This window comes from Simochromis diagramma, unplaced genomic scaffold (assembly GCF_900408965.1).
Source record: "Simochromis diagramma unplaced genomic scaffold, fSimDia1.1 OVJJ01000644.1, whole genome shotgun sequence".
Lineage (NCBI taxonomy): Eukaryota > Metazoa > Chordata > Actinopteri > Cichliformes > Cichlidae > Simochromis > Simochromis diagramma.
This window is the reverse complement of record NW_024387201.1, coordinates 77861-89964: the sequence shown is the minus strand read 5'-3', so window position 1 is coordinate 89964 and position 12104 is coordinate 77861. Positions and strand designations below refer to the sequence as shown.

At 44.7% G+C, this 12104-nt stretch overlaps 1 pseudogene; it reads left to right on the top strand.

Moving 5' to 3' along the window:
- The first annotated feature begins 6482 nt into the window (after positions 1-6482).
- Positions 6483-7863, top strand: LOC120745992 (annotated as a pseudogene).
- The last annotated feature ends 4241 nt before the right edge of the window (positions 7864-12104 follow it).

Sequence of the window (12104 nt, the reverse complement as noted above, 5' to 3'; positions counted from 1 at the left end):
GGTGTCGGGAAAAGAAAGGACAGGGATGTAACTTGCCACTAACCTGTTGGGAGAGGATGGCGCCGACCCCAGAGTCCGAAGCGTCCACAACAAAAAAAGGATGTTTTATGTCAGCCTGCACCAACACCGGAGCTGAGGAAAACAGAGACTTTAGTAGAGTGAACGCCTGCTGGGTGCTCGAGGACCACTGTAATGACAGTTTAGGTGAGGTGAGTTTTGTCAGAGGCAGAGCAATTTTACTGAAGTCCTTGCTAAAACGCCTGTAGAAATTAGCAAATCCAAGGAACTTTTGCAACTCCTTACGGGTCTTGGGCTCCGGCCATTCTACAGCCGCTTTTACCTTAGCAGGGTCTGCTTTCAATCGCCCCTGCTCAATGATGAACCCCAGGAAGGAAACAGTTTGGATGTGAAACTCACGTTTTTCCGCCTTGACGAACAGCCGGTTCTCCAGCAAGCGCTGCAGCATGAGCCTCACATGCTTGACGTGCTCTGCCTGGTTCCGGGAGAAGATGAGGATGTCATCTAGATAGACAAAAACTGAATATTTATAAAGTCTCGTAACACATCGTTAATCAGTGTCTTAAATCCTCTGCACACGGCCATTAACAACCAGAAGAGTCTGTTCAGTGACAGGTTGCTTCTCCCCAAGACAAGAACTAACAGACTTAAAAACTCCTTTGTCCCACACGCCATCAAACTGTTTAACTCCTCTCTGGAGGGGAGAGGGAGGGGAAACAGGAGGACAAAGGAGGAGGGGGGAACAACTAAGCTGTAGTGCCTCTTCACCTCACTGTACAATACCTTGTGCAATACTTTTTGTAAATAGTCAACAGTGCAATAGACCTCAATACTTGAAATGTGCAATTCACTTGTATTTTTATTTTTATTCCTATTTATTCTATTTATCCCCTTCGTATATTTTATTTATATTTGTCTCTGTATTTATATATGTGTGTGTGTGTGTATATATATATATATATAAAAAAAAAAACACCCAGCACGCCCCTGCGGGCGGTTTATCCTTCAAGCTCGGGTCCTCTACCAGAGGCCTGGGAGCTTGAGGGTCCTGCGCAGTATCTTAGCTGTTCCCAGGACTGCGCTCTTCTGGACAGAGATCTCCGATGTTATTCCCGGGATCTGCTGGAGCCACTCGCCTAGCTTGGGAGTCACCGCACCTAGTGCTCCGATTACCACGGGGACCACCATTACCTTCACCCTCCACATCCTCTCGAGCTCTTCTCTGAGCCCTTGGTATTTCTCCAGCTTCTCGTGTTCCTTCTTCCTGATATTGCTGTCATTCGGAACCGCTACATCGATCACTACGGCCGTCTTCTTCTGTTTGTCTACCACCACTATGTCCGGTTGGTTAGCCACCACCATTTTGTCCGTCTGTATCTGGAAGTCCCACAGGATCTTAGCTCGGTCATTCTCCACCACCCTTGGGGGCATCTCCCATTTTGACCTCGGGACTTCCAGGTTATACTCGGCACAGATGTTCCTGTACACTATGCCGGCCACTTGGTTATGGCGTTCCATGTATGCCTTGCCTGCTAGCATCTTGCACCCTGCTGTTATGTGCTGGATTGTCTCTGGGGCATCTTTACACAGCCTGCACCTGGGGTCTTGCCTGGTGTGATAGACCCCAGCCTCTATGGATCTTGTACTCAGAGCTTGTTCTTGTGCTGCCATGATTAGTGCCTCTGTGCTGTCTTTCAGTCCAGCTTATATATATATATATATATATATATATATATATAATATTCTGTAACTCTGTAACTTCTGTCGGTGCTGTGCTTTTTTTTGGAAATCGAATTTCCCAGAGGAACCCACCCGAGGGATTAATAAAGTTCTATCTTATCTTATCTTATCTTAAACACTGCGTTAGTGAGCCCAAAGGGCATCACTAAATACTCGAAATATCCCAGGTGAGTATTAAACATCATCTTCCACTCATCCCCTTCACGTATCCACATCAGATGGTAAGCACTGCTGGGATCAAGTTTAGAGAAGATGGTCGCTCCCTGAAGGAGTTCAAACGCAGAAGCAAGCAGTGGAAGGGGATACTTGTTCTTTATTGTCATCTTATTCAGGCCACGAAAGTCGATGCAGGGACGAAGAGACTTATCCCTCTTATCTACAAAGAAAAATCCAGCGCCCAAGGGAGATGTGGATGGCCAGATGATGCCAGCAGCCAGGGAGTCTGGCTCAGGTTTGGAGATGCTATACAGACAACTGGTGGGCAAGGGGGCGCCGGTGATTAAATCGATCCCACATAAGGACGGTGAGGGGGTAGGGGATCAAGCCTTGTCTTTGCAAAAAACTGGAGCCAAATCATGATAGTCCTCTGGAACTGCAGACAAATCTGGGGAAAAGTCAGGTTCAGTAGGGCAAACGGGCATTTTATTAGGCATAGCAGAACGCAAACACTGTTCATGGCACAAAGCACAAAGTAACATGGCAGAAAGTAATATTAAATTAATTCCAACAACAAGCTTAAGCTTCGCTCAAGCTTAAACTTGCTGCTGTTGTTTAGCGTGAATTCTGCTGGTTTCCTCTTTCTGGTGCAAAGTGGGCAATAAACGAACAAAAGAAAAAAGCCGATCAGCTGATCATTGATCAGTTTCATGATTGAAGTAGCAATGGGAGAGGGAGGGGGAGAGAATGAGAGAAGAAGAGGCAGTTGTGCAGCATAAAGACATAATAACTCCAGCTTTGTGTCTCTTTTTTCATTCTAGCTGAAGTACGGGACAAATCGCATTACTTTTCACCTCAATATGGATGTATTGTAATTGGTCCAGCCCACAGTACATCATGACCAATTGGCAAATCCACCACCTTTCATTGTTTATACCGTTACAAAAACAAACAAATATAAAAACGAAAAATCACCATCAGCCCACCGGGCAAATGCCCGCTATGCCCAAAGGCCAGTCCAACTGTGCGGTCAGCTGGTGGGTAACAGGCATCTCTGAAAACATTAGAGCACTTTTGCAAATATGTGATGTCTTGAGAAATAGAGCAGATATTTAAAGTTTACACAGCAACATTCTTGCCTGAAAATATCTTAAAAGTTTATTTTGTGATCCAGAAAGAGTAATATTTTAAACTCCGCCTGCCTTGTTTGAGTTTTGGACGAAATGCATTCTGGAATATTTGCCTGGGTTTGGCTACAGTAGCTAAAGAGCTGGTTGGAGACCAAAACAGCCAATCAGAATGTTTTGCATCCAGTCTGTGATTGGTTGGTTTTGTGGCACACTTATAACGGTGTACAGAGAGTTGAGTGCGCACGAAGCAGAGATGTTGTAAGCGCGAACGACACACTGCAGATGTCTGTGAGCACAGAGCAGAGATCTGAGCAAGAGCAAATGCCAACAACTGAGCGAGAGGAGCTGTTATTGTGTGTGTATATGTATAATTGCAAACACTGAAATAAATTTCTTGCACGCAGAAATGAATTTTGTTCGCTCAAATTAAACTTTTGTTCGCAAAAAATAATTTTCTCCTCAACATGCAACATTTGCGCTTACAAATTTCTTTTACGTGCATTCAGAATAGAGGCACTAATATAACGCCATATGTATAAGGCTACTGCAGAAATGTAGAGAGTCGGACAACTTCTATCTAGTTTGCAAGCTGATATAAATGGAATAAAAGAGGTCAACTCATGCCAGCGGACGGCTGTGGATGGTATCCTGCAAAGACCAGACGAGGCTGAGCACGGAGGAGTTACATCAAGCAATACAGGATGCGGCTAACAGAGATAGACGTTAAAACCTGCGGCTGGTTGGACTGAAGGAAAAACTGGAAGATGGAAAGATGGAGGAATGCTTGAGAACATTATTCCTGAGGCACTGGGAGTTGAGCTTGACCTGACCCAGCTGCAGCACATACGTCGAGCCGCCGTGCCTTTGCCAGAGGACGGCCAGGCACCCAGGCCAGTTATCATGAGGTTCATAAGCTTTCTGGAGCAGGAGTGAGTTACGGCAGCCCCCAGTAAAAGCATACGAAGAAGGAAAGCAACCAGTTAAAAAGAATAAACAACACTTTTAGGGACTTTTATGAAACGTTACATTCACCACAGATAAACCCATCTAAAAACAAAATTGATAAGTTTCTTTACAACGTAACCCTTCCAAAATTACCAGACAGTCAAGCAATAGCACTGGATTCACCGCTGACATCAGGTGAACTCCAGGAAGCCCTGAAAAGTATCCCCAATAATAAGGCTCCAGGTCCAGATGGATTTCCACCAGTATTCCACAGAATGTTGCAGGAAATCAAGGAAAATGGCAGACTACCACCAAATATGAATTCTGCCATTATTAGTGTCCTGCTAAAACCAGGGATATTGAATGATAGCTGGTGGGAAATACAGGGACCTTAATTGTGACCTTAATCTGCAAAGCTCTGTCACAGAGATTAGAGAAGATAACTTCCCTCATAATAAATCCTGGCCAAACCTTTTATGTTTTCATAAAAGGTAGGCACTCATCAACAAATACACGTAGATTACTAAAACTGATAGAATATTCATGCAGTAAAAACACTGAAACCACAATATTATCTCTAGATGCAGAAAAAGCGTTTGACAGAGTTAACTTTTTAAATTTTTATTTGCAACTTTACACGAATTTGATTTTGTAAACTCTTTCATAAGTTTGGGGAGGCAAAATCCAATCACCACCTCCTCGCTGTGCCTCCTGGATAACCAACCAACGGTGATGGTATTCCATGTCAGGCGGTGCAACATATTTATCAAAGCTTCAAATTATCGCATCAAATGGCAATGGAAATGTCACGGCTGGCAAGGCAGGCTGTGTGGAGGTGAGGTAAGACCTCAAGTGCAGGCAGATGTTGTGATGAGAACAAGCTTTATTTACAGGAAGTGCAGGATTCAGCAGGAGCGGAGGTGGTAAACACAGGTGACATGTCCCGTCCTCACCCGAATGACGTCGGAAGTCAGCAAGGGCTACCCATTCATGGACAGAGTGGGCTAAACAAGCAAGTCCATCTTGGTACAAACAATATCGGAACCATGACTGGAAGAAGCCGTGAATTGGCCTCTACCCTGAAGACCCGCCACATCAACATCACCTGTGTCCAAGAGACAAAATGGAGCGGAGCAAAAGCCAAGTAAACCGGCAAAAGGTACAAACTTTCTTACACTGGAGAAGCAAAAATCCAAAATGGTGTGGGTATTGCGCTGGCTGCAAAACTCAAAGACAGCGTTGTGGCCGTCAACCGGCTATGTGATCTTCTTATGTCAATTGAAATTGACTCCGGAAAGACAGCTCTGCGAATGGTCTGCTGCTACGCCCCACAAGTGGGGTGCTCGGATTAGTCCAAAAATGAATTTTAGGTACAACTTGAAGATCATCTATGCTCAGTCCGGCCAGAAGAATGCTTGGTCATATGTGGCGACCTGAATGGTCATGTGGGGCCAGAGATGGCTACGAACAACATCATGGTGGACAAGGACATGGTACGCGTAACAAAGAAGGCTGCAGAATCCTGGATTTTGCAGAGGCCCACAACCTCATTGTAGTGAACACGTACTTCAAAAAGCGCCCGTCTCACCTAATAACTTACGCCAGTGGAGGACGGCTGAAGCAGTATGAACCTTACCTCCAACGCAAAGGTCATTCCATCCGACAACATTGCCCCGCAACACTAGCTGCTAGTGCTAGATATGCACCTAGATATTGGACTCACCAGCGCCCCCCAACAACCGGACCAGCCCGAATCAAATGGTGGAAGCTGGCCAAGAGCAAAGACCAATTCAAGATGGGACTCAGCCAACTGACCACCGACCCCAGTCAATCAGCGAGTGCACTGTGGGACAGTGTCACCGAACGGATCCGAATGACTGCCAACGACATGCTGGGAGAGACCAAACCAGGGACACGTTTTATCGACAAATTGATCTGTTGGTGGGATGAGGAAATGCAGAAGAATGTCAAGCAGAAGAAGGCCACTTAAGAAATGGCGTCAGACACTGGCAAACTCCGATTACCAGCAGTATAAAATTAGCAAATCGGGGGGCGAAGAGAACAGTAGCAAAAGCGAGATCAGCCCACTACAACCAACTACACGCTGATCTGAATATGCTGGAAGGAGTGAACAAGATCTACCACCTCGTGAAGGCGCGCCACTGCTTGATCGGTCAAGTCAAATGCATCAAGGACGATAACCATCAGGTCCTCCAAGATCCGCCTGCTATACTAAGGCGTTGGAGCAATTACTTCTCTGAGATCAGTAACCAAGAATTCCCCCACCCTCAAATTGTAGGTGCCAGTCCCACCTGTTACAGCCTCCGAAGTGGAAAGGCCGTCAAGAAGATGAAAAATAGAAAAGCAACTGGACCAGACGATATCCCAACCAAAGTCTGGAAGCTTCTCAGACAACCGGGAACGGCCATCCTGACAGAATTATTCAACAACATTGTCAGCACAGGGGAAGTCCTGAAGGCCTGGATGACCAGCATCACCATACCCATATGGAAGAACAAAGGGGATGTAGCCGAACGCTCAAATTATCGTTCTATCCACCTACTAACACGATGAAAATATTCTAAAGAGTCATCCATGCATGTCTTCGGAAAACTGTCAACGCCACCCCCAATCAGTGCGGTTTCGTAAAGGGATGCGGAACAACTGACCTCATACACGCCGCCCGCCTCCTGTTGGAGAAGCATAGGGAAAAGAACAAGATGGTACATATGGCCTTCCTAGACCTTGAAAAGGCTTTCTACATGCTGCCCCACGACTTCATATGGCACTCCCTACAATTGCATGGAGTCCCCGAGGCATATGTCAAATGGATACAGCTCCTCTGCAATGTCACCGGTTCAGTCCAACGCGCCGCTGGATTATCATCTCCCTTCCCAGTTTCGCCGGATTTCACCAAAGATCAGCTCTGTCACCCCTCCTCTTCATCCTCTGTATGGATACCATCACGGAAAACCTCCAGTCCTTGCCAGTGAAGACAGGGAAGAGACCCAAACGATGACTCAACTCTGGAAGACCCGGCTTGATGAATATGGTATGAGGCTTAATACGAAAAAGACTGAATACCTGGAAAGCAGGCCCCCAAACTGATGGCATCATCATAATTGACAACGAGGAGTTGAAGAAGACAGAAGAGTTCCGCTACCTGGGCTCAGTCATCCGCTATGATGGAAATATCACCTCTGATGTCTGAGCATGAATAAATGCAGCCTGGTTAAAATGGCAACAGGTCACTGGTGTCCTTTGTGAAAAAAGAATGCCAGATCGACTCAAGGAATAAAATCTACAAAACGGTGGTCCGCCCAGTACCCCTGGCTCCGCATGTTGGCCTGCATCGACCATACATGAGCAGGCCCTAAACACCATGGAGATGCGCATACTCCGATGGAGCCTGGGAAATACGAGATGGGACTGTGTTATGAACGAGGACATACAGAAGTGACTAGGTGTAGCTCCAATCAAGGAAAAGATGCTCGAGTCCCGCCTTAGGTGGTGTGGACACGTGATTCGAAGCGATGAGAACTCTGTAGCAAAGACGGCTATGAGGACCGACCCAGAAGGACGCCGGCTTCAAGGCAGACTGAAGAAACGGTGGATGGACAAAATAAAGGAAGACATTAAGACCGTCAACGTATCACCTGAGGACACCTTGGACAGAACCAAATGGAGAAACCTTTGCCGAAGAGCAGACCCTGCACCAGCGGGAACAACGCCAGAATGAAGAAGAAGAAGCACTTGCATAAACTGGCTAAAAATGTTATATAATTCCCCAATAGGCTGTGTCAGAACAAATGACCAAATATCCTCCAGCTTCTGTTTCCAGAAGGGCACCGGGCAGGGATGCCCACTCGCCCCTTCACTGTTGGCAGTTTATATTGAATCGCTAGCAGCAGCAATTAGACAGGCTATAGTGATTAAAATGCAAGACTGTAGAACATAAAATCAGTCTTTATGCAGATGATGTGTTGATTTTTCTCCAACTCAAACCACTCTCTCTGAGGTAAGTACATTAATGAACTCTTTCTCAAGAGTTTCAGCTTATTCTATAAACTGGTAAAAATCTACAGTTCCTCCAATTAATTGCCCCTTCCATAATTCATATTCTACCCCACTGCAATCTGGAAATATTAAATATTCAGGAATTAATGTCTCTCCTAAGCTTGCAGATTTCACTAAATTAAACCACATTTCACTTCTAAAGAAAGTAGAAGGCAATCTGGCTAGTTGGAAATCTCTACCCATATCACTCATGGGAAGGGTCGCTTCAATAAAAATGATCCCGAGTAAACCATCACAAGATAGAAAGCATCAACATCAGCTCCTCTCTGACAGCATGGGAGTTTCTAAAACTGAGTCTTCATTAATCCCATGCAAACATACAACTATGTGGAACAACCCTGATGTACTACAGAACAATAATATCATTAACTTCACAGATTGAAGTTGTAAAGGAATTGAATACTTGGAATATATATTCCATTTGACAGATTAGTTACACATTATGGGATTAACAAGAAAAGATCAAGTTTAATTACAACACCACCAAGTGTGGTACAATTCCTTAATCTCAAAACCCAAAAATTATGTCTAGAATATACAGGACACACTCCAAAATGGATTAATCAATATCCCTTCCTATTGCAAAATGGGAAGCGGACCTATCAGTCAGCTTAGACCAAAACTTCTAATCTCATATTTGCTTAAAAACCTTTAAATTGATTAGAAATCCCAGTCTGCAATTAATACAATACAAAATACTACATAGAGTGCCCTATACAGGTCAGGGCTTTACATCTGCTAACAACTGCTCACACTGTCAAGGCAATACCCCTGACAATTACATCCATGCTCTTTGGTTCTGTCCACCAGTTCAGAAGTTTTGGTGCGGGATATGTGAAGACTTATCAAAGTGTCTGAAATGTAAGATTCCAACCTCCCCTTCAGTTTGCTTGTTGGGCGACATAGATGACATCACTACAGAGATGAATACAGTCCACATGGTTCTCACCGCCCTTTGCATTGCCAAGAAGACTGTCCTCATGAACTGGAAAAATAAAAATAATCTTAATTCTAACCAATATAGAGACCGTCTGATAGAACATATTAGTCTGGATGGGTCCGGGCCCCCTGCCCTTGGAGGATTCAGGTAAATGGGGGAGTCAGCAGGGGATCTGGCTCCAGGGAGGGGGAATGCCCCCATTCTCTGTTTTCATCTAAGGCTGTGGGGAAAGAGGAAGAGCTGGCTGTCTGGTCGGCGTTTGGGCTGGCGGGCTTCCCTGCTGCTGCAGGACCCGGGGCGGTCTGCTTGTCTCCACCTCTGAGTAAAGGCAAACATCTCCTGGGTCTGGGGGTGGATTGCCCCTCTGGGGGTGCTAGTGCCTGGACCTGGGAGTATGTTTGGGGAGTGTGTGTACAGTGTTCATTTTTATGTGTCCATCTCTCTTTCAATATCTCAGGCCCCCACCACACTCCCTGCTAGTGGCTGATGCCCCCCATCTGTCGGTGCGTTGGTGGTTCTCGGTGTCCAGGGCTGGGTGCTTAGTTATGTACTGGTTCACTGAATGAACAATGGACTGTGATCAAGGAACTGACCTCCCAGCTCATTGTTCATTCAGTGACGCTAGTTTCAGTTATTGTACAAATGTACTGTTTACAAGGTTGGGGAAGCCTGCAGTCAGCTGAGACTGAAGAAGTCACTTGGATGAGTGATGTAACATTTCTCCCATTGAAATGGCTATGTCCACATGAATAGAATCAACCTTTTGGGACTACAATTAGACAGTTACATGGAGAAACTGTCATGATCCGTGGAATCAGCTGAGGCATTTTTATTTGTCATCAGGATGGTTCCTTGGCTACTCGCCCGGGTGAAGTCTGCTGCGTCGCACCTAAGCCCCATCTGCTGTTAATTACAGGAGGACTACGTGACTACTTTCTGCCCCCTACTGTCATCTCCACACCATCCTGTATTGGATACATCGCCTGTTGCAAACTTTCTCTCCAGCGCTGGCTCCTTCGTCCCCTGTTGTCTGCTCTTGCTAGAAAAACCATCATCCTGTCGCTTTGCCTGCCTGTCCTTGTGCCTGCCCCGACGCTCTTGGTAACTAAGACAACAATTCCTTCCGCTCGCACTGCAGATTACCTCTCTCTGGATTTGCCCATTGAATTCCTCCCTGAAGCTCTTCAGTCTGGACCTGCATGTAAGCCAACAGCACCTCTGTTATATTCAGCCTGCTCACCTCTTCCCTTAGGAGGAGGTGATCTCATTTATTCTGTAAATAAAATCTTGTAAATAGTTCTCAGTGAGGGAATTGAGTCTGCTTTGGGGTCCAGCCCTCGTCATAATCCCGGTTCTTGACAGAAACCTTATGAATATAAGCGTGTGCGTACACACACAGGTGTTCATACAAGTTTTCACACACACAGACACACACTGTGGCTGCTGCCTCTGAACATATCATGTACTATTAGTCCTGTATGCTGCTCAGTAACATTCAATATTGATTATTTACTGTTACTTATGCTTATGTTGGTTTGAAAAAAAAAATCTGTTGGAGATTTATCTTGGCCTTCAGACAATAATTCTGATCGCTATAGTGCCAGACAGGACAAGCAAAAGATAAAAAAAACTTTTTTGAAGCATCATTTACAAGGGTTGTAATTGGTCATTTTCCCCCGACGCAACTAGAGAAACTGCAGAGAAAAGAAAGAATTTCACAGAAGTTAGATGGAGGCTACATGAGCTGGATTTTACACTGGCATACCCAGTAAAGCTGTGCTTTACATGGAAGGGGAAATGAATTAACTTCACAGATCACCGCAAAGCAATGGATCTCCTGAAAATGCAGGATACTACGGTAAACAGTACATTTAGTAGATTTACATCACTATCTGTTCACCTTCACTTAACCGGTTACAGACAAAACTGAAGTTTATGAAAGTGAACCTTATGATATGGTCAATAATGTGAAGTGGGGATGAAAGGTGATAGGTTTGACAATCGCATTTGAAGTGTAGAGAAATTAAGGTAACATAGTGCCATATAGACCTTTGTATTTTGCCTAAGAAGCAGTGCTTAAAGGGTACCATTCTTTTTGTTGTGAAATATGCATGGTTTCTTATTTTCATGGTAATTTTGGGATCTAAACGGGTAAATCTGTTCATTCAGTAATCACAGAAGCTGTAGTTTAAACAAGAGGGGTTGGGGGGGATTCTGGAGGCGACCACTTGTGGGCCACATGGGCAGTAATTGTGGGGGGATTATACACCAGTGGGGCGGACCGAGGGGGGGGGGGGGGGGGGGGGGGGATGCCCGGTGTTAGATGTTTTTCCTAGCGTTCCAGTGTTTTATCAGGAGGCGTTCTTATCTTCACACAGGCACAGTTTATTTTGATAAACCTTATTATGTATGGCAGTTGAACTTAATCAGACACATATATTTATGTGACTCATTCCGGGAAAGTAAATGGGCTTCAGAATATTATTCAAATGAAGAAAGCTTCACATATTTAAAATCCCAACAGATACAGTTAGCCTTTATACAGGAGACACACCTGACAGACTCAGAAGGGCTTAAATTGCAAAGAGATTGGGTGGGGCACGAGTAAGAAACATGGCATAGCCATTTTGGTACACAAAAAGCTTAATTTTCTTATTGTGAAGGAGCAAGTCTTCACAGAAGGTAGACTAATGTGTCTAGAAGCAAAAATTAATGGAATTGGGGCTATGCAGTATTTATGCTCCTGACATAGAGGGTGCTGGTTTCTCCCATAACAGAAACAAAATAATAGGGGGGATTATAGATGGTCATACAATTATGGCAGGGGACTTTAATCAGGTTCTCAGTGGAGTGTTAGATACAACCACAATTTCCAAAAACATGCCCAAGGACAGACTTGCTATTAAAATAATGACGAAAGATCTAGGTCTGATAGATGTTTGGAGGCTAGTGAACCCTAGAGAAAAGGAGCATGCATTTTTTCTCATAATCACAAATCACACTCCAAAATTGATTATTTTTTGGTTAGTAAAACATTTATAGAGAATGTTTCAGACTACACAGTAGGAACTGTGTTAACGGATCATGCTACTGTACAT